Below are 20,628 nucleotides of genomic sequence, written 5' to 3'. Positions count from 1 at the left end.
TGTTGTTTTTCGGGGGAATTATCCTTCGTCGCGTCCCGTTGTTCCTCGTTATCGCTTCCTTTTGGTGTATCCACCATGTATACGTCGTGAGTTGAGGTGGCTTTCCAGTGCCCAGTAGGCGCTGTTTCTTGGTCGTCTCCGGCATCGTCGTCCATACCGTCGATGTCTTCAGAGTCGAAGTCTAGCATGTCGGTTAAATCGTCGATAGTGGCTATTGAGTGGGTGGTGGGTGGGCCTTGAATTTCTTCGTCGTCCGCATCCCAATCGTCCTGACTGCAGTCCGGCCAGGGCTCTCCTGATAACGAGAGATACTTTAGCAAACTCAGGATGTCGCTGAAAGGTGAGTGTTGAAAGATGTCCGCAGCGGTGAACTCTGTGATCGGCGCCCAATCGGATTCGATTAAAGGGGGCGTAGGAGGTTCGAAGTCCGGCGAGGAGTCCGGCGCCTCGGAGTCACGAGGTCAGTATTCGGCTCTATCGCCATAGAAGTTGCAGCCCCCGAGGCGGTGTCTAACCACCCATCCTCGAGCTGCATAGCCGGCTCCGAATCGAGGGTCGGGGCGGACTCGTGTGCGGCCTCCAAGGCACTGTCCGGCAGCAGAGCTAGATCATGCCCATCGTGACAGTGCGGCGCGCTTGGCTGTGGCTCGAATCCATCGAAGATCAAGTCTCCGCGGATGTCAGCCGTGAAGTTCAGACTTCCAGATCTGACCTGACGGCCAGGGGCGTAGCTTTCGATCTGCTCCAGGTGGCCAAACGAATTGGTCCGCAGTGCAAAGCCGCCAAATACGAAGATCTGTCCGAGGAGAAAAGTCTCGCCCTGGACCGCGTCGTTGTTGATGATCGAAGGGGCCATCGAGCCTATCGGTGACGACACAGAGGAACTCTCAATGAAAGCACCAATGTCGGTGTCAAAACCGGCGGATCTCTGGTAGGGGGTCCCGAACTGTGCGTCTAGGCGGATGGTAACAGGAGACAAGGGACACGATGTTTTACCCAGGTTCGGGCCCTCTTGGAGGTAAAACCCTACGTCCTGCTTGATTGATATTGATGATGTGGGTATTACAAGAGTAGATCTACCACGAGATCAAGGAGGCTAAACCCTAGAAGCTAGCCTATGGTATGATTGTTGTTCTGTCCTACGGACTAAAACCATCCGATGTCACATCCCTAGCCTTGCTATGCACTTGGACTAGCTTGGTTATTGCATCATGTCTAATTTATTTGAAAGTTGAAATGGGGATTGCTCAAACCCTAGCACCAGATCAAATCAACTAGGTTCAAATAAAAATATTCTCAATGAACCCAAAATGCCTTCAGAAAAGTTCATCATTTTTGGATTAGTCTAGAACCTCTCCCAAAAATGGTGCACATTTTTCTAGGCCATTCTGGATTTTGAATTAAATCATATGTTATTTGCATTTGGGCATTTAATTGCTAAATAATATTTTAAATGCTCAAATAATCACAAACTGAAATGTTTGTTGTTGGTAATATTCCAAACAATGACATTGAGCAGTTTCATGATTTTTGGAAATGCCCTGACATTTTTATTAAAGTCAAACACAATTACAGAAAATAGAAAACAGAATAAAAGAGAGAGAGGAAAGCTTACCTGGGCCACTTACCTGGTGCCCCACCACGGCCCAGCAGAGGCCCAGCCCACTGGCCTCTGCCAGTCATCACCGACCTCCCGCCAGCAGGACAGCACGCGCGTGGCCGCTGCGCGCGAGCACACGCCCCGGCCACCTCCTGCTTCCCGCCGCCTCCCCGACGTCGCTTTGGACGCCACGCACCCCCTGGCCCTCTCCTTCTCTCTCCCGTGGCGATTTCCCTCTCTGTCCCTCTCTCCCGCGACCGTCCGCGAGAGCCCAAGAACATCGACGAGCTCCACCGCGGCCATCGTGCACCCCTTGCCTCGCCGACGCTTCCAGAAGAACGGCCGCGACTTCCTCTTACTCCTCGCCGAACCACGCAAGCCGAGGATCTCGACGCCGTCGTCTTCGAGCTTGTCACCACCGCATCTCCTCGCCGGACTTCGCCGGTCGATTCGCCGTCTCCGACGCCTTTCCGAGCCCGCTGATCTGCTCTGCGTGTCCACTGTGAGCTCCTCCATCGACTACCCCTCTTCCCCGGCCTCTCCATGCTTCCTAGTCGCAGCTCCACCTCTGGTCGAAGCTCTGCTCCGCCATGGTCGCAGCCCGCGCCTTCCCTGTGCCCGCTCGTTGCCCCCGTGCAATAGGCATGCTCCAGAGCGCCTCCCCTCGTCGCTGCCCTGCTCAGTTCCCTCGCCCGCGAGCTCTAGCCTTCCCAGCCGCAACCACCGAGCTCCGGCCGCCGCGGAAGCGGACACCGCCGTCGATCTAGGTCATCTCCGGCGACCCCACTGGCACCAGCCGACGCGGATGAGGCTCGGGGTTCCAACGGTGCCATCCGCGCCTCGAACCGTGGCCTGTGTTGCGATTCCGCGCATCGCCGCCGTCTCGGACCTCACCGGCGGTTAGTCGCCGGCAGGTTTGACCGAGTTGCCAGGGTTTGACCCCCCCTGGGTCATTAACATGAGGGCCCGAGGCCCTGCTAATTTAGTTTAGATGCTAATTAAATTTTAGCTAACCCATTGACTCGCTGACAGTGGGCCCCAGCCCTTCTAATTACTTTAGTTAAGATTTAACTAAACCCTGGTTAGTACCGAGTCAATGACAGGTGGGCCACACCTGTCAGGTTTGACCTGGACGGTCTTGTTGACCAGCTGACGCCAGCATGACTTAATGCTGACGCAGTAAAGTTTTCTGCAATTAAAATAAATCAGAAATGATTTATAAATTTCAGAAAATACCCCAACTTCTAAAATTCATAGGAATTCAACCGTAACTCCAAATGAGATAAATTATATATGAAAAATGATCAGAAAAATCCAATCTATCCATCTGTACTATTTTCATGCATGTTAGAAAAACTTATGACTACTGTTTAGGACAATTCAATTAAATGGCATTTAAATAACCACATGTGGAGTTTGAATTTGAATCTTGGATTCAAACAAACTTCATTTAATTTGGTTTTAGTTGCATTAGCACAAACCATAGCATATTGCCATGTCACATTCATGCATCATATTGTTGCATTGCATTGATTGTGTTTCTTCTTTGTTTGTCGGTGCTTGTCCCCTCTCAGTAGACGACGCACCGACGATGAGTTCGATGACACCGATGAAGAACTATATTATATTCAGAAGTGCCAGGCAAGCAAAACCCCCTTGTTCATTCCGATAAAATCCCTCTCTCTCGCTCCTGCTCTCTTTTACTGCATTAGGACAACAACGATTCATCTATTACTTGCTGCGGTAGCTGAACCCCTTTATCCTCTGCATGACCTGTCATTGCCACAGTAAATAGATGAAACCCACTAGCATGAGTAGGAGTTGTTTGAGCCCTGATGTGCCTACTCGTTCATGCTTGCTTGTCATGCCTGCTACTGCTTAGAGTTGAGTCTGGTCTGATTCATCAGGGATGAATTGGAGGTGTGTGAACATGTCCTACTGTGTGTGAGCTAAGTGTGTGAACACGATTTGGTAAAGGTAGTGGTGAGAGGCCATGTAGGAGTACATGGTGGGTTGTCTCATTGCAGCCGTCCTCAGGAACTGAGTTCTGTGTTTGTGATCCATGAACAGCTACTACCACACATTGGGATCCTTAATTGACTCTCTCGACTTATTAATCAACTCGATCTCTGTCCAGGAGTTGCAACTAGTTTCTGGTGTTTGTAGGTAGTGTTAGTAGTCTACCAAGTGGCACCCGGTACAGGTGGGCTTGGGACAGACTAGGCACAGTGGCCCGGTGTACCAAGTGGCACCCGGATGGTGGACTTGGGAACCCTGCACACATCGTTTGGGGCCGTGAGCGACACCCCGGCCGGATCTCCTTGCGGATGGAACCCGAATAGGCGATAAACCTGGACGAGAGACTTGTGTGGTTAGTCAGGTCGTGGCCGACACCCTCGCTGGGCTTCCGCTTGAAGGTTGCCGAGTACATGTCGTGTAAACAGCGGTAAGTGGTGAGAGCGTGTGTGAAGAAGTACACCCCTGCAGGGTTAATATGATCTATTCGAATAGCCGTGTCCGCGGTAAAGGACTTCTGGGTTGCCTGTCCAGTTCATAGACAAGTGAAAGTGGATACTCTAAAATACGCAAGATAAGCGTGAGTGCTATGGATGGCGTTCTCGTAGGGAGACGGGAGCGGATCCATAGTGGTGTATTGATATGGTGAATATGTGGACTCATGTGCGCCACCTCAAAAGAGTTACTTGCAGTCGTAGTTCAGGTTAGCCACCGAGTCAAAGCTGGCTTGCTGCAGTTAAACCCCACCACCCCGTTGTTGATACTGATGCATATGTAGATAGATCTGATGTAAGTCTTGCTGGGTACATTTGTACTCACGTTGCTTAATTTATGTTTTTGCAGAGAGACTTCAGTCTCGCTAGTAGTACCGCGTGGACTTTGACGTTTAGCTTGTTACCTCAGCTATGATCTTGTGCCTTCGGCAGGATCTGGTAGATAGACAGGCTTCTCAGCCTTTTTCATTTGTAGATGTCTGTACTCAGACATGTTAAGCTTCCGCTTGTGCTTCGACTTGTATGCTCTGAATGTTGGGTCATGAGACCCATGTTTGTAATATCTCGCTCCTCGGAGCCTATTGAATAAATACTTGAGTTGTAGAGTCATGTTGTGATGCCATGTGGTATTTGCACATATTGAGCATATTGTGTGTATGTTATTGAAATGCTTGGTATGTGTGGGATCTGACTATCTAGTTGTTTATCCTTAGAAGCCTCTCTTACCGGGAAATGTCTCCTAGTGTTTCCACTGAGCCATGGTAGCTTGCTACTGCTCCGGAACACTTAGGCTGGCCGGCATGTGTCCTTCTTCGTTCCTGTGTCTGTCCCTTCGGGGAAATGTCACGCGATGAATATCAGAGTCCTGTTAGCCCGCTACAGCCTGGTTCACCGGAGTCCTGCTAGCCCAGTGCTACAGCCTGGATTCACTCGCTGATGACCAACACGTTCGATGCTGGGTCATGGATGCCTGTCCCTGTAAGTTTGTGCCACTTTGGGTTTACGACTAGCCATGTCAGCCCAGGCTCCTTATCATATGGATGCTAGCGACACTATCATATACGTGTGCCAAAAGGCGCAAACGGTCCTGGGCAAAGGTAAGGCGACACTTGTGGGAATACCGTGCGTGAGGCCGCAAAGTCATATGAGGTGTTACTGTTGGGGAATGTAGCATAAATTCAAAATTTTCCTACGTGTCACCAAGATCTATCTATGGAGAAACCAGCAATGAGGGGAAGGAGAGTGGATCTATATACCCTTGTAGATCGCTAAGCGGAAGCGTTCAAGAGAACGGGGTTGGAGGAGTCGTACTCATCGTGATCCAAATCACCGGAGATCCTAGTGCCGAACGGACGGCACCTCCGCGTTCAACACACGTACAGCCCGGTGACGTCTCCCACGCCTTGATCCAGCAAGGAGAGAGGGAGAGGTTGAGGAAGACTCCATCCAGAAGCAGCACAACGACGTGGTGGTGGTGGAGGAGCGTGGCAATCCAGCAGGGCTTCGCCAAGCACCACGGGAGAGGAGGAGGAGGAGAGGCAGGGCTGCACCAAATAGAGGGAGAGAACTCATGTGTTGGGCTGCTCCAAAACGTCCAATATATATAGGGGAAGGGGAGGGCTGCGCCCCCTCTAGGGTTTCCACCCCCTAGGGGTGGCGGCCAGCCCTAGATGGGTTTTGGGGGGGCGGCCAAGAGGGGAGAGAGGGGAGGCGCCCACTAGGTGGGCCTTAAGGCCCATCTGGACTAGGGTTTGCCCCCTCCCACTCTCCCTTGCGCCTTGGGTCCCTTGTGGGGGGCGCACCAGCCCACCTAGGGGCTGGTCCCCTCCCACACTTAGCCCACGCAGCCTTCTGGGGCAGGTGGCCCCACTTGGTGGACCCCCGGGACCCTCCCGGTGGTCCCGGTACGTTACCGATAAACCCCGAAACCTTTCCGGTGACCAAAACAGGACTTCCCATTTATAAATCTTTACCTCCGGACCATTCCGGAACTCCTCGTGACGTCCGGGATCTCATTCGGGACTCCGAACAACATTCGGTAACCACATACAAACTTCCTTTATAACCCTAGCGTCATCGAACCTTAAGTGTGTAGACCCTACGGGTTCGGGAGACATGTAGACATGACCGAGACGTTCTCCGGTCAATAACCAACAGCGGGATCTAGATACCCATGTTGGCTCCCACATGTTCCACGATGATCTCATCGGATGAACCACGATGTCAAGGACTCAAATGATCCCGTATACAATTCCCTTTGTCTAGCGGTATTGTACTTGCCCGAGATTCGATCGTTGGTATATACCGATACCTTGTTCAATCTCGTTACTGGCAAGTCTCTTTACTCGTTCCGTAACACATCGTCCCGTGATCAACCCCTTGGTCACATTGTGCACATTATGATGATGTCCTACCGAGTGGGCCCAGAGATACCTCTCCGTCACACGGAGTGACAAATCCCAGTCTCGATTCGTGCCAACCCAACAGACACTTTCGGAGATACCTGTAATGCACCTTTATAGCCACCCAGTTACGTTGTGACGTTTGGTACACCCAAAGCATTCCTATGGTATCCGGGAGTTGCACAATCTCATGGTCTAAGGAAAAGATACTTGACATTAGAAAAGCTTTAGCATACGAACTACACGATCTTTGTGCTAGGCTTAGGATTGGGTCTTGTCCATCACATCATTCTCCTAATGATGTGATCCCGTTATCAACGACATCCAATGTCCATAGCCAGGAAACCATGACTATCTGTTGATCACAACGAGCTAGTCAACTAGAGGCTCACTAGGGACATATTGTGGTCTATGTATTCACACGTGTATTACGATTTCCGGATAATACAGTTATAGCATGAATAAAAGACTATTATCATGAACAAAGAAATATAATAATAACACTTTTATTATTGCCTCTAGGGCATATTTCCAACAGTCTCCCACTTGCACTAGAGTCAATAATCTAGTTCACATCACCATATGATTAACACTGACAGGTCACATCACCATGTGACCAACATCCAAAGAGTTTACTAGTGTCCTTAAACTAGTTCACATCATCATGTGATTAAGACTCAATGAGTTCTGGGGTTTGATCATGTTCTTCTTGTGAGAGAGGTTTTAGTCAACGGATCTGTAACATTCAGATCCATATGTACTTCGCAAATCTCTAGGTCATATTGTAAATGCTGCTTCCACGCTCCACTTGGAGCTATTCCAAATGGTTGCTTCACTATATGTATCCAGTTTGCTACTCAGAGTCATTCGGATAGGTGTTAAAGCTTGCATCGTCGTAACCCTTTACGCCGAACTCTTTATCACCTCCATAATCGAGAAACATGTCCTTATTTACTCCAAGGACAATTTTGACCGCTGCCCAATGATCCATTCCTGGATCATTCTTGTACCCCTTGACTGACTCATGGCAAGGCACACTTCTGGTGCGGTACACAGCATAGCATACTATAGAGCCTACGTCTGAAGCATAGGGGACGGCCTTCGTCCTTTCTCTCTCTTTTGCCGTGGTCGAGCTTTAACTCTTAACTTTATACCTTACAACTCAGGCAAGAACTCCTTCTTTGATTGATCCATCTTGAACTCCTTCAAGATCACGTCAAGGTATGTGCTCATTTGAAAGTATTATTAAACATTTTGATCTATCTTATAGATCTTGATGCTTATTGTTCAAGTAGCCTAATCCAGATTTTCCATTGAAAAACACCTTTCAAATAACCCTATATGCTTTCCAGAAATTCAACATCATTTCTGATCAACAATATGTCAACAACATATACTCATCAGAAATTCTATAGTGCTCCCACTCACTTCTTTGGAAATACAAGTTTCTCATAAACTTTGTATAAACCCAAAATCTTTGATCATCACATCAAAGCGCACATTCCAACTCCGAAATATTTACTCCAGTCCATGGAAGGATCGCTGGAGCTAGCATACCTTTTAGCATCCTTAGGATCGACAAAACCTTTCTGATTGTATCACATACAACCTTTCCTTACGAAAACTGGTAAGGAAACTCGTTTTGACATCCGTCTGCCAGATTTCGTAAATGCAGCTAATGCTAACATGATTCCGACGGACTTAAGCATCGCTAGGGATGAGAAAATCTCATCGTAGTCAACTCCTTGAACTTGTGAAAAACTCTTCGCCACAAGTCGAGCTTCATAGACGGTGACATTACCGTCCACGTCCGTCTTCTTCTTAAAGATCCATTTATTTCAATGGCTTGCCGATCATCGGGCAAGTCCACCAAAGTCCATGCTTTGTTCTGATACATGGATCCTATCTCGGATTTCATGGCCTCTAACCATTTGTTGGAATTTGGGCCCACCATCGCTTCTCCATAGCTCGTAGGTTCAGTGTTGTCTAGCAACATGACCTTCAAGACAGGATTACTGTGCCACTCTGAAGTGGTATGCATCCTTGTCACCCTATGAGGTACGACAGTGACTTGATTCGAAACTTCATGATCACTATCATAAGCTTCTACTTCAATTGGTGTAGGTGCCACAGGAACAACTTCCTGTGCCCTGCTACACACTAGTTGTAGTGATGGTTCAATAACCATATCAAGTCTCCACCATCCTCCCACTCAACATTCCGAGACAAACTTTTCCTCGAGAAAGGACACGATTCAAGAAACAATCCCTATTACTTTCGGATCTGAATTAGGAGGTATACCCAACTGTTTTGGGTGTCCTATGAAGATGCATTTTGTCCGCTTTTGGGTTCGAGCTTATCAACCTGAAACTTTTTCACATAAGCGTCGCAGCCCCAAACTTTTAAGAAACAACAACTTAGGTTTCTCCAAACCATAATTCAAACGGTGTCGTCTCAACGGAATTACGTGGTGCCCTATTAAAGTGAATGTGGTTGTCTCTAATGCCTAACCCATGAACGATAGTGGTAATTCGATAAGAGACATCATGGTACGCACCATAGCCAATAGGGTGCAACTATGATGTTCGGACACACCATCACACTATGGTGTTCCAGGCGGTATTAATTGTGAAACAATTTCCACAATGTCTTTTGTTGCGTGCCAAAGCTCGTAACTCAGATACTCATCTCTATGATCATATCATAGACATTTTATCCTCTTGTCACGATGATCTTCAACTTCTCTGAAATTACTTGAACCATTCAATAATTCAGACTTGTGTTTCATCAAGTAAATATACTCAGTATCTACTCAAATCATCTGTGAAGTAAGAACATAACGATATTCACTGCATTCCTCAGCACTCATTGGACTGCATACATCAAAATGTGTTGCTTCCAACAAGTTGCTATCTTGTTCCATTTTACTGAAACCGAGGCTTCTCAGTCATCTTGCCCATGTGGTATGATTTGCATATCTCAAGTGATTCAAAATCAAGTGAGTCCAAACGATCCATCTGCATGGAGTTTCTTCATGCGTATACACCAATAGACATGGTTTGCATGTCTCAAACTTTTCAAAAATGAGTGAGTACAAAGATCCATCAACATGGAGCTTCTTCATGCGTTTTATACCAATATGACTTACATGGCAGTGCCATAAGTAAGTGGTACTATCATTACTATCTTATATCTTTTGGCATGAAAATGTGTATCACTACGATTGAGATTCAATAAACCATTCCTTTAGGTGCAAGACCATTGAGGTATTATTCAAATAAATAGAGTAACCATTACTCTCCTTAAATGAATAAACGTATTGCGATAGACATAATCCAATCATGTCTATGCTCAACGCAAACACCAAATGACAATTATTCAGGTTTAATACTAATCTTGATGGTAGAGGGAGCGTGCGATGTTTGATCACATCAAACTTGGAAACACTTCCAACACATATCGCCAGCTCACCTGTAGCTAGTCTCCGTTTATTCCGTAGCTCTTTTATTTCGAGTTACTAACACTTAGCAACCGAACCGGTATCTAATACCCTGGTGCTACTAGGAGTACTAGTAAAGTACACATTAACATAATGTATATCCAATATACTTCTATCGACCTTGCCAACCTTATCATCTACCAAGTATCTAGGGTAATTCCGCTCCAGTGGCTGTTCCCCTTATTACAGAAGCACTTAGTCTCGGGTTTGGGTTCAACCTCGGGTTTCTTCACTAGAGCAGCAGCTGATTTGCCGTTTCATGAAGTATCCCTTCTTGCCCTTGCCCTTCTTGAAACTAGTGGTTTCACCAACCATCAACAATTGATGCTCCTTCTTGATTTCTACTTTCGCGATGTCAAACAACGCGAATACCTCAAGGATCATCATCTATATCCTTGATATGTTATAGTTCACCACGAAGCTCTAGCAGCTTGGTGGCAATCACTTTGGAGAAACATCACTATCTCATCTGGAAGATCAACTCCCACTCGATTCAAGTGATTGTCGCACTCAGACAATCCGAGCACAAGCTCAACGATTGAGCTTTTCTCCCCGAGTTTGCAGGTTAAGAAAATCATCGGAGGTCTTATACCTCTTGACGTGGGCACGAGCCTAAAATCCCAATTTCAGCCCTCGAAACATCTCATATGTTCCGCGACATTTTGAAAAACGTCTTTGGTGCCTCAACTCTATACCGTTTAACTGAACTATCACGTAGTTATCAAAACGTGTATGTGCGATGTTCGCAACATCCACAAACGATGTTTGGGGTTCAGCACACTGAGCGGTGCATTAAGGACATAAGCTTTCTACTGTCCGCATAAACGCTACTGTCAACTTTCAACTATATTTTCTCTAGGAACATGTCTAAACAGTGGAACTAAAGCGCGAGCTTCCGACATAATTTGCAAAATCCTTTTGACTATGTTCAGAATAATTAAGTTCATCTTATGAACTCCCACTCAGATAGACATCCCTCTTGTCATCTAAGTGATTACATGATCCGAGTCAACTAGGCCGTGTCCGATCATCACGTGAGACGGACTAGTCATCATCGGTGAACATCTTCATGTTGATCGTATCTACTATACGACTCATGCTCGACCTTTCGGTCTCCGTGTTCCGAGGCCATGTCTGTACATGCTAGGCTCGTCAAGTTAACCCTAAGTGTATTGCATGTGTAAATCTGTCTTACACCCGTTGTATGTGAACGTAAGGATCTATCACACCCGATCATCACGTGGTGCTTCGAAACGACGAACTGTAGCAACGGTGCACAGTTAGGGGAGAACACTTCTTGAAATTGTTGTAAGGGATCATCTTATTTACTACCGTCGTTCTAAGTAAACAAGATGCATAAACATGATAAACATCACATGCAATCAAATAGTGACATGATATGGCCAATATCATTTTGCTCCATTTGATCTCCATCTTCGGGGCTCCATGATCATCATCGTCACCGGCATGATACCATGATCTCCATCATCATGATCTCCATCATCGTGTCTTCATGAAGTTGTCTCGCCAACTATTACTTCTACTACTATGGCTACCGGTTAGCAATAAAGTAAAGTAATTACATGGCGTTGTTCAATGACACGCAGGTCATACAATAAATAAAGACAACTCCTATGGCTCCTGCCGGTTGTCATACTCATCGACATGCAAGTCGTGAATCCTATTACAAGAACATGATCAATCTCATACATCACATATCATTCATCACATTCTTCTTGGCCATATCACATCACATAGCATACCCTGCAAAAACAAGTTAGACATCCTCTAATTGTTGTTTGCATGTTTTATGTGGCTGCTATGGGTTTCTAGCAAGAACATTTCTTACCTACGCAAAACCACAACGTGATATGTCAATTGCTATTTACCCTTCATAAGGACCCTTTTCATCGAATCCGTTCCGACTAAAGTGGGAGAGACTGGCACCCGCTAGCCACCTTATGCACCAAGTGCATGTTAGTCGGTGGAACCTGTCTCACGTAAGAGTACGTGTAAGGTCGGTCCGGGCTGCTTCATCCCACAATACCGTCGAAACAAGATTGGACTAGTAACGGTAAGCATATTGAACAAAATCAACGCCCACAACTACTTTGTGTTCTACTCGTGCAAAGAATCTACGCAATAGACCTAGCTCATGATGCCACTGTTGGGGAACGTAGCATAAATTCAAAATTTTCCTACGTGTCACCAAGATCTATCTATGGAGAAACCAACAACGAGGGGAAGGAGAGTGGATCTACATACCCTTGTAGATCGCTAAGCGGAAGCGTTCAAGAGAACGGGGTTGGAGGAGTCGTACTCATCATGATCCAAATCACCGGAGATCCTAGTGCCGAACGGACGGCACCTCCGCGTTCAACACACGTACAGCCCGGTGACGTCTCCCACGCCTTGATCCAGCAAGGAGAGAGGGAGAGGTTGAGGAAGACTCCATCCAGCAGCAGCACAACGGCGTGGTGGTGGTGGAGGAGCGTGGCAATCCAGCAGGGCTTCGCCAAGCACCACGGGAGAGGAGGAGGAGGAGAGGCAGGGCTGCACCAAATAGAGGGAGATAACTCATGTGTTGGGCTGCTCCAAAACCTCCAATATATATAGGGGAAGGGGAGGGTTGCGCCCCCTCTAGGGTTTCCACCCCCTAGGGGTGGCGGCCAGCCCTAGATGGGTTTTGGGGGGGGCGTCCAAGAGGGGAGAGAGGGGAGGCGCCCACTAGGTGGGCCTTAAGGCCCATCTGGACTAGGGTTTGCCCCCTCCCACTCTCCCTTGCGCCTTGGGTCCCTTGTGGGGGGCGCACCAGCCCACCTAGGGGCTGGTCCCCTCCCACACTTAGCCCACGCAGCCTTCTGGGGCAGGTGGCCCCACTTGGTGGACCCCCGGGACCCTCCCGGTGGTCCCGGTACGTTACCGATAAACCCCGAAACCTTTCCGATGACCAAAACAGGACTTCCCATATATAAATCTTTACCTTCGGACCATTCCGGAACTCCTCGTGACGTCCGAGATCTCATCCGGGACTCCGAACAACATTCGGTAACCACATACAAACTTCCTTTATAACCCTAGCGTCATCGAACCTTAAGTGTGTAGACCCTACGGGTTCGGGAGACATGTAGACATGACCGAGACGTTCTCCGGTCAATAACCAACAGCGGGATCTGGATACCCATGTTGGATCCCACATGTTCCACAATGATCTCATCGGATGAACCACGATGTCAAGGACTCAAACGATCCCGTATACAATTCCCTTTGTCTAGCGGTATTTTACTTGCCCGAGATTCGATCGTTGGTATACCGATACCTTGTTCAATCTCGTTACCGGCAAGTCTCTTTACTCGTTCCGTAACACATCATCCCGTGATCAACCCCTTGGTCACATTGTGCACATTATGATGATGTCCTACCGAGTGGGCCCAGAGATACCTCTCCGTCACACGGAGTGACAAATCCCAGTCTCGATTCGTGCCAACCCAACAGACACTTTCAGAGATACCTGTAATGCACCTTTATAGCCACCCAGTTACGTTGTGACATTTGGTACACCCAAAGCATTCCTACGGTATCCGGGAGTTGCACAATCTCATGGTCTAAGGAAAAGATACTTGACATTAGAAAAGCTTTAGCATACGAACTACACGATCTTTGTGCTAGGCTTAGGATTGGGTCTTGTCCATCACATCATTCTCCTAATGATGTGATCCCATTATCAACGACATCCAATGTCCATAGCCAGGAAACCATGACTATCTGTTGATCACAACGAGCTAGTCAACTAGAGGCTCACTAGGGACATATTGTGGTCTATGTATTCACACGTGTATTACGATTTCCGGATAATACAGTTATAGCATGAATAAAAGACTATTATCATGAACAAAGAAATATAATAATAACACTTTTATTATTGCCTCTAGGGCATATTTCCAACTGTGACATGCTAGATCAATGTGGCATTGAGTCGGGGTCCTGACAGCTTTGGTATCAGAGCTTGACTGCATGTAGGATTACCAAGCCAAACTGGTCGAAGTCGAGTCTAGAAATTCTTTAGTTATATAAGGGAATTGATTGTGGGATGGAACGTAAGGCTCTTTTTACTCCTTATACCTCATGCCCTCTGATCCGAGTCATCTTATCTTTCCTACGGGGTTAAGGAATTAGGCTTCTCATCTTTCTATTAGGATCACGTGTTACTAATTTGTAGACTTGTAAGATTGTTGGATTTAAGCCTCAGTCCAGTTTCTACTACTTCTGTATGTTAACTATTGATCCCGGAACCTTGATATTGTGCTTCTAAGTGGTTATGCCACCATTTCTGTAGGATGTCTCAAATCTTTTGGAGCATTTGCAGCCGTTATGCTATCCGAGTCATCCCAGGTTTCTAAATAATCTGATGCATTTGCAAAATCCTTTCCCTCTGGTTTCGATGTTCATTTAGGCCAAGTTAATCACATTAATTGTTGAGTTGAGGTATTTTATTGCCTCGACATATATGTTGGAATTATTATTATGACCTTAGATGTCTTAGGGGATCATCTAGTAATCTAGCCATGATTTGTGTTCCCAGTGTGATGATTCTGGCCTTCATTCTCGAAAGCATCCCGTGATGCCACTTAGTAGTAGGTATTCTACTCCTGGGTTTCTGAACCCGAGATTTCCCTACTTACTTCATGTTGTTAGTGTTGCTCGTACCTTTAGGATATTAGTAACCTTTGCGATAGTCCTCGAGGTACGTGGTATATCGTTCTTCCAATACCATGAACCAATATGGCAGCAGTCTTTCTGAGCCAAAAGATCACAATAAGAGTGCTCTTGATGAGTTCTCCATTCTATATTGTGAATCTGCCAGTTCTACCTTTTGCATGGGTTATCCGAAGAAATGTTGAGCTTTGCTCGACATACTAATCTATGCATCCACAACTCAGAAAGATATATGTTCCTTTGAGTTGCCCTCTTTAGTTGTCTTCTGACCTTCGTCTATCAATTGATAGTCAAGAGTATGCGTGAATTCGCTCATCGATGTCTATTACTCTTGTGGTCCGTCAAGCCATTCTATTCCAGAATGACTAGGAGAAACAAACTCCAGTACCTTGGGTCAAAGTAGTTGTACTCCGCAGATCAAAATGCTAATCCAGCTTTTGTACTGTTCTACCCTGAAGTATTACCATCTTTATATTAAGAATATCATGGGAATTGCACACCATCCTATGAACTCTTGATACAGTGATACTTCTCGCCATCATTATTCATTCCTCAGTTCCGTGTTATTGTAACCGGAACACCGACAAGTGAATCGTGATGTGTGAAATCTATACCCCTAGCAACCGTGTTGCTTGGTAGTTCATGGACAATATTCTCATTCTTAGCGTGTTGATTATTGAATCATCACCCTAAGGCTGATCGTGCCACCTAGTCCATTTTCCTGGTGCACACTTCGATTGATGAGTTAGGATCTTGTCAAGTCCTCGCTCATCTGATCATATCATCTTGCCCTCAAAAACAGGATTGTTCCGGGCTTAATAACATATCGATGGTTCGTGATTTTCCGAATATCTTCACGGAAGTATTACCAGGTTGTCACCTGATCGCTATGTTGAGCTCGTGATCAAGTTGGTTTCTTGTAAACCACCCATTCTCCAAGATTTTGTGTTGGTTACCCTGAACTAGTTGGTTGAGCTAAACAACAACTTGGGGAGTTGGAAGATAAAAACTTTGCTTAAACTTAGTTCATTTCAAAGGGATATCTTTTTTATATGTGTGTTGCAGAAAGATGATATCTTCATTGATTGATCTTCGCGATCAATTGTTGGACCTATCATCTTATAAAAACTTTGATTTGAGTATGGGCTATCGTCAAATCAATTCAGAACCAATGATGCTCGTAATGTTGTCTTACTCGTGGTTTTTCCTCGAGCATACACAATTACATCTTTTGGTCTGACCAATGCTATCACCTTGTTCACATAATTATGGAATTCCGTCTTCATGGAAACCTGGATGAATTGTTGTTGAGCCCATCAGCAACATTTTTATCTTCTCCATGATTTTGATGAGCATTAAGCTAGTGTTGGAAACTTTTGAGAGCATTTTCTTCATACTATCTCATGAAGGATATGTTTGTATGAAAGAAGTGACTTTCTTTAATTCACGTGCACTTGATGTAAGTTGTCGTCGTGGATCCGAGAAAGATTGTTGTTGCTTCCTCTGGAATCATCCCAAATCGATCAAGCATACGTGCGAAGTATTCTATGGTCTGGAGACTTGCAACCTTCATTCTATATGAATCCCTAGCACACCAAGCCACTGATTGATTTGTTCAAGGAAAAGAAGTTCTTAAGTGCTAATCCTTAAGGACCCAAAGGTACGTGCGCAGGACTTCGCTCTCCGCAATGATGATTCCCAATCAGAACTCGGTAGTGTTTCATTGTAAGACTACTATGTGGTCATGCTTGTCTAGGACATCGTGTTCACATGTGTGTAGCAGAACCAGCTCATGCCTTGGAGTTTGCTATCGTAGTTCATTTCCCGAGAATCTCACAATGTCATCTCGTCGATTTGTGTTGCAAACTTTATTTTCTAGACTTGATGAGTCTGGAATATCCTAACGCTAACCAGATCTGAACCTCAGGCAGATACGATGGTTGGAACGTTTCCCAAGAACTATAATAATGGTCTCACCGTAACCGGTAAAGTGGATGTCGTGGCTGACACACTCAGCCGGAAGACCTATTATTGTAGTATCTTGATTGAGGAAGTTGGCCACCTCCCCATAAGGATTTCGTAGGATTTACTCCCTAGTTGTTCCTTATGGATTCTTGTGTTCCCGAAGTCCGACCTTTTACTTGATGTTCTAGATATCAAACCGTCTTTATGAATGGGTTACGCTAGCACATCAAGGAGAACATTAGAAGCGGAGTGCTAAGTGTCTCTCGGTCGATCATCTAGATTTTGTTTCCTTGGCCTCGCTAAGGTGAAATCTGAGAAGGTGTTGTTTTCCTTTGTATCTGCATCATCCATCATTATTCATCATGGTAGTCCGTTGTGTTGCCAGGATCCTTGATACGGATATTGGTAAGACCTTGATCAATATGGAAATGCTCAAGTTCTTGAGAGCACGTGCAAGCAAAGTCATCCCTTGTGTTGTTTTCAACAAGGTAATCCACATCATCCATACTAGTCCGAGTATGCCATTCTACCGAACTCCTCGAAACCATCGCTCGAGATTTGCCTTAGGCTGGTTTAGAGAATCCCAATGATCTCCATATCAAAGGTAATTCTTTTGCCACTTAAGGGATGATTCCACGAGTCACCTCCTCTAAGATGTCTCATTAAGGTATCATGGCAACTCAACTCCTCGCTACGTTGACAACCGTTCACCACCTTCTTAAGCGCGAAATTGTTGCCTACCTAGTGAACCCTTGTCATCTGTTCCACTCCATCCTTATAGATGTATGCCTCGTGTCTCAGCTCGGGGGATGCTGCTATGTCTCATCCCATGAGTTGATCCTGAGTTGTTCGGTCTTCGAGAAGATCAATTCTTCTAGAGTTTTCCTTTCCTCTTCTTGTCTTGATAGTTGGAGTTCTCAGAGGAAGACATCGAGACAATGATGGTGATCGAATCAATATTCTTATGAAGGGCAACCTGGATCGTGAAGATTGTGTTAGGTTGCGTTCCCCTTCGTCTTACCCTACGCTTGAATCTCGAGTCGAGATTCTTGTTTAGTGGGGGTGAGTTGTCACATCCCTAGCCTTGCTATGCACTTGGACTAGCTTGGTTATTGCATCATGTCTAATTTATTTGAAAGTTGAAATGGGGATTGCTCAAACCCTAGCACCAGATCAAATCAACTAGGTTCAAATAAAAATATTCTCAATGAACCCAAAATGCCTTCAGAAAAGTTCATCATTTTTGGATTAGTCTAGAACCTCTCCCAAAAATGGTGCACATTTTTCTAGGCCATTCTGGATTTTGAATTAAATCATATGTTATTTGCATTTGGGCATTTAATTGCTAAATAATATTTTAAATGCTCAAATAATCACAAACTGAAATGTTTGTTGTTGGTAATATTCCAAACAATGACATTGAGTAGTTTCATGATTTTTGGAAATGCCCTGACATTTTTATTAAAGTCAAACACAATTACAGAAAATAGAAAACAGAATAAAAGAGAGAGAGGAAAGCTTACCTGGGCCACTTACCTGGTGCCCCACCACGGCCCAGCAGAGGCCCAGCCCACTGGCCTCTGCCAGTCATCACCGACCTCCCGCCAGCAGGACAGCACGCGCGTGGCCGCCACGCGCGAGCACACGCCCCGGCCACCTCCTGCTTCCCGCCGCCTCCCCGACGTTGCTTTGGACGCCACGCACCCCTTGGCCCTCTCCTTCTCTCTCCCGTGGCTATTTCCCTCTCTGTCCCTCTCTCCCGCGACCGTCCGCGAGAGCCCGAGAACACCGACGAGCTCCACCGCGGCCATCGTGCACCCCTTGCCTCGCCGACGCTTCCAGAAGAACGGCCGCGACTTCCTCTTACTCCTCGCCGAACCACGCAAGCCGAGGATCTCGACGCCATCGTCTTCGAGCTCGTCACCACCGCATCTCCTCGCCGGACTTCGCCGGTCGATTCGCCATCTCCGACGCCTTTCCGAGCCCGCTGATCTGCTCTGCATGTCCACTGTGAGCTCCTCCATCGACTACCCCTCCTCCCCGGCCTCTCCATGCTCCTTAGTCGCGGCTCCACCTCTGGCCGAAGCTCTGCTCCGCCATGGTCGCAGCCTGCGCCTTCCCTGTGCCCCGCTCGTTGCCCCCGTGCAACAGGCATGCTCCAGAGCGCCTCCCCTCGTCGCTGCCCTGCTCAGCTCCCTCGCCCGCGAGCTCTAGCCTTCCCAGCCGCAACCACCGAGCTCCGGCCGCCGCGGAAGCGGACACCACCGTCGATCTAGGTCGTCTCCAGCGACCCCACTAGCACCAGCCGACGCGGACGAGGCTCGGGGTTCCAACGGTGCCATCCGCGCCTCGAACCGTGGCCTGTGCTGCGATTCCGCGCATCGCCGCCGTCTCGGACCTCGCCGGCGGTTAGTCACCGGCAGGTTTGACCGAGTTGCCAGGGTTTGACCCCCCCTGGGTCATTAACATGAGGGCCCGAGGCCCTGCTAATTTAGTTTAGATGCTAATTAAATTTTAGCTAACCCACTGACTCGCTGACAGTGGGCCCCAGCCCTTCTAATTACTTGAGTTAAGATTTAACTAAACCCTGGTTAGTACCGAGTCAATGACAGGTGGGCCACACCTGTCAGGTTTGACCTGGACGGTCTTGTTGACCAGCTGATGCCAGCATGACTTAATGCTGACGCACTAAAGTTTTCTACAATTAAAATAAATCAGAAATGATTTATAAATTTCAGAAAATACCCCAACTTCTAAAATTCATAGGAATTCAACCGTAACTCCAATGAGATAAATTATATATGAAAAATGATCAGAAAAATCCAATCTATCCATCTGTACTATTTTCATGCATGTTAGAACAACTTATGACTACTGTTTAGGACAATTCAATTAAATGGCATTTAAATAACCACATGTGGAGTTTGAATTTGAATATTGGATTCAAACCAACTTCATTTAATCTGGTTTTAGTTGCATTAGCACAAACCATAGCATATTGCCATGTCACATTCATGCATCATATTGTTGCATTGCATTGATTGTGTTTCTTCTTTGTTTGTCGGTGCTTGTCCCCTCTCAGTAGACGATGTACCGACGATGAGTTCGATGACACCAATGAAGAACTATATTATATTCAGAAGTGCCAGGCAAGCAAAACCCCCTTGTTCATTCCGATAAAATCCCTCTCTCTCGCTCCTGCTCTCTTTTACTGCATTTGGACAACAACGATTCATCTGTTACTTGCTGCGGTAGCTGAACCCCTTTATCCTCTGCATGACCTGTCATTGCCACAGTAAATAGATGAAACCCACTAGCATGAGTAGGAGTTGTTTGAGCCCTGATGTGCCTACTCATTCATGCTTGCTTGTCATGCCTGCTACTGCTTAGAGTTGAGTCTGGTCTGATTCATCGGGGATGAATTGGAGGTGTGTGAACATGTCCTACTGTGTGTGAGCTAAGTGTGTGAACAGGATTTGGTAAAGGTAGTGGTGAGAGGCCATGTAGGAGTACATGGTGGGTTGTCTCATTGCAGCCGTCCTCAGGAACTGAGTTCTGTGTTTGTGATCCATGAACAGCTACTACCACACATTGGGATCCTTAATTGACTCTCTCGACTTATTAGTAAACTCGATCTCTGTCCAGGAGTTGCAACTAGTTTCTGGTGTTTGTAGGTAGTGTTAGTAGTCTACCAAGTGGCACCCGGTACAGGTGGGCTTGGGATAGACTAGGCACAGTGGCCCGGTGTACCAAGTGGCACCCGGATGGTGGACTTGGGAACCCTGCACACATCGTTTGGGGCCGTGAGCGACACCCCGGCCGGATCTCCTTGCGGATGGAACCCGAATAGGCGATAAACCTGAACGAGAGACTTGTGTGGTTAGTCAGGTCGTGGCCGACACCCTCGCTGGGCTTCCGCTTGAAGGTTGCCGAGTA

The sequence above is a fragment of the Triticum dicoccoides genome, chromosome 2B (genome assembly GCF_002162155.2).
Source record: "Triticum dicoccoides isolate Atlit2015 ecotype Zavitan chromosome 2B, WEW_v2.0, whole genome shotgun sequence".
In the NCBI taxonomy this organism is placed as follows: Eukaryota; Viridiplantae; Streptophyta; class Magnoliopsida; order Poales; family Poaceae; genus Triticum; species Triticum dicoccoides.
Note: the sequence above shows the minus strand (reverse complement) of the source record.